The sequence below is a fragment of the Sinocyclocheilus anshuiensis genome, unplaced genomic scaffold (genome assembly GCF_001515605.1).
Source record: "Sinocyclocheilus anshuiensis isolate Anshui unplaced genomic scaffold, SAMN03320099.WGS_v1.1 scaffold1052, whole genome shotgun sequence".
Lineage (NCBI taxonomy): Eukaryota > Metazoa > Chordata > Actinopteri > Cypriniformes > Cyprinidae > Sinocyclocheilus > Sinocyclocheilus anshuiensis.
This window is the reverse complement of record NW_015549556.1, coordinates 187227-190750: the sequence shown is the minus strand read 5'-3', so window position 1 is coordinate 190750 and position 3524 is coordinate 187227. Positions and strand designations below refer to the sequence as shown.

Genomic DNA, 3524 nt, shown 5'->3' with positions numbered 1-3524 from the left:
AAAAAAAAAAAAAAAAAAAAGGTACAAAGGCTGTCACTGGGCTGGTACCTTTACAAACAGTTTAGGTACCACCCCTGTGACAGCTTTTGTACCTTTTTTTCTGACAGTGTACATGCTGGCTGGTACCTCATTCCCCTCTTTAGCCCTTATAAAATATATAAAGTAAAATAAATATGTTTTGCATTCTCATTGAGCACTCAACATTTTTGCTTATTTTTGAAAAAAAATGTATTTCTCATTTTCAACTTCCAAATAATTCCAACTAATTCAGTCCCTAAAGCACATTAAAATCCAACGCAGGCTCATTGGAATTAAGTGCTTCTGGCGTCATTTTTGCAACAGATATGTTGTACCTTACTGCACGTGGCCGTTTCAAAGTGAAATGTGGCATGCTAAAACGTGCATTCAATACGTGACCATAGTCACGTTTTTATTATGTTATTCAGGTACGTAGTTCAGAATTCAGATGTCCTGGGAGTTTGCTAAATGGTTAACGCTCTGTCGTGTTGGAAAATAACAAACCTCCTACACCAAACCCAACCCTAAACCTACCCAATAGTGTTAATGAATGTAAAAGTGATATAAAAACGCATCTGCTGATGCAACCGTGCTATTTTAACTTCTTTATATGCGGGTTTGAGCTGTTTTGTCGAAGTGTAGTTTTTTACCGGAGCGCTTCACTTCACTAGTGCATCACCGTATCGGGTGCGTTACAGAGCAAACCTACCGAGTTAGAAAACCCACACATGAAGCTGTTTATGTGGCGATAACATTCAAAAGTATCCGTTTTCAAATCTCGCAACATGTTAAAATCATTTTGACGTCGTAACATAATACTGTGCAAGCAACTGTGCAAAAATTCAGCTTTCTTAATGGAAACTCTGGCCCTGTAAGTCACGATTTGTCTGAGTTTTACTGCCTCTAGTGTACATTTCAATTGGAACCTGCAGTGATTTGTACATGTAGGTACATGTTTTGAGTTTTGCAGAAACGTAGGTGGCAGCACGTATTTCCAATGAGCCTGAGTAGTTAAAATAATCTGTGCATCTGTTGTTAAGATCAGATTGTCGATCTAGGACTCCATGCTTGGCATACTGTAACTTGGACGGCTCACAGTAATAGAGCTAGTTTGTCCATGTTAACAAAAGGCTAAACCCACAACAATCATATTTGAGCTAACAAGCTAATGAACAATGCCTGAAGGGAGACAATCTAACAACCTCTGCTCAGGGAAAGAAGCAGACTAATGATTTCATGTGTTGTTATTGTCTTTTTGCGATCACATCTCCAACAGGCAAATATCCCAAGGCCTGCACAGCTGAATTATGTCAAATTGTGTGTGTGATCTATCTTTATGCACCTCGTCCATTACTAAAAACCAATGCAGCCACTCTCTCCACTGGAAAAATGATTCCTGTTTCGAGACACAGAGATGTTGTGCGTGCACTTTGGTAATGGCTGACCGGTTCAGAATAGAAATGGCTGGCATATGGTCAGGGTGGCCAAATTGTGGGCTCTAAGAGTGAGGAATTACATGATTCAAAAATATATGATGGCAGAAAAGGAATAGCGGTTGTCGTGTGAGAGTGTGTGTCACTCTGAATAGGCCGTTGAGTACGGATGGGGATTGTGCTCCGAGCAGATTCACAGCCTCACACTCCTGTGAGTGTGGAGGAAAGGTCAGCTTCTTTAACATCGGTTACACTTTCACACACACGACTCTGAGGACTATCTCAGGCCTGCACAGTGAGCACACATGTTCCCTCTGGGTCCTGCCCTGGATGTCTCCAAAAAGGATACTTTAATAACGCACAGTTTCTCCCTATCAGTTTTTATTACCTCCCAACCTACAAAAGCAGTGACACAAACAAAAAATCTATTTTTAATAGCATATTGGTGCAACAGCTGTGAAGCACGGTTAAAGGAAGAGTTAAGCGTAAATGAAGAGATGGTGTAAATACTGACTATTATTTCATGTTTAGGCAAAATATGCCTTTAATCACTTATTAAATATGAAGTACATGGTAAGATTTATGAAAGAAGTCTCTTCTGCCAATCAGGCCTGCATTTATTTGATCTAAAATACAGTAAAAATTGTGAAATATTATTACAATTTAAAACAGCTGTTTTCTATGTGAATTTTCAGCATCATTACTCCAGTCTTCAGTGTCACATGATCTTCAGAAATCATTCTAATATGCTGATTTGCTGCTCAAGAAACATTTCTGATTATTATCAATGTTGAAAACAGTTGTGCTGCACGATATTTTTGTGGAAAACATGATCATTTAAATATGTATTTGAAATAAAAAAATAATATTTACTGGCATTGTTGATATTTAATTCATCCTTGCTGCAGGGTTATTATTGTTAACTAAAACTAAAAACTAAACAAAAAAAAAAAAAGAAAAATTTAATTTCAGCTAGCTGAAGCATTTATCTATAACATTTATCATCCGATTTAGTTTAACATGAAGTACTAAAATAATACATTTAATAATAATAATAATAATGATAACAACAACAAAATTACTAAAACTTTAACCAAATTTAAAGTGAATATGTGTGTGTGTGCGTGCGTGCGTGCGTGCGTGTGTGTGAATAAAATAAAACTATTTACCACTATTCGTTTAAAACTATTTGTTTTATAATGCATATCTGGTAGTGATCATTCGAAATACAGTATCACTAGTAAGGCAGCATACAGAGACTCTTTCTTTAAACCTGGTTGTTTCAGGAAATTTTGCAGTGGTGATGAAGCGCTTCCTGTGTGTGAAAGATGTTTATCCCTGTGTAAATAGCTCGTTTGTGAGGTGCTCAGCTAATATGAGCTAAATTAGGCCTGAGGCAGGTGAGAGTGACTCACAGTCTCTCAGTCATGCTTTACGCTGCGTCTGCCGAGCTGAGAGCAGCTGTTTCTTCAAGAGCTTCTTCGGTTTCATGTCTTGCGTTTTGCAGAATCTCGGCACCTACTGTTGACAGTGTTTGTACGCATGCAGTGTGTGAAAGAGTCTCACCTCTGATCTCTGCTCTCGGGGCGCTGTAGGATGATGCAGAATCATAGATACACACGCTCATTCTCCCTCACTAACACACACACACACACATACATACAGCAGCAGTCATATTAATCTAAACACACATAAAAGACATGTTGAGTTTGTTCAAGCACATGCTGAGCGTAAAGATTTCTCTCTTGGCCTTCCTTCTCAGCACATCATGAGAGCAAACCATGTACGAATCAGTCATGCGTGTCTCCTCTCTGCATTTGGGTTTAATGTAAATTGTTCAAGTAATTATATATATATATATATATATATATATATACACTGTATATATATATATAGTGTGTGTGTGTGTGTGTAATATTTTGTTTGCCATGTTGCACTTACAAAGGAACAATAATAAATATCTCTGCATCAACAATTATGCATGTATATTTACTACAGGGACAGCATGTCCCCTGCTCAAGGGTACAACAGTAATGGTTCTTCAACCTTTTTTTTTTTTAGTGTAACACCAAC

At 37.7% G+C, this 3524-nt stretch overlaps 1 protein-coding gene across 3 annotated transcripts in view; it reads left to right on the top strand.

Annotated features, from left to right (window-relative positions):
- Window positions 1-3524, top strand: part of LOC107656969 (UPF0583 protein C15orf59 homolog) — a 67320-nt gene that overhangs the window by 38053 nt on the left and 25743 nt on the right. The gene's annotated exons all lie outside the window — the stretch shown is intronic.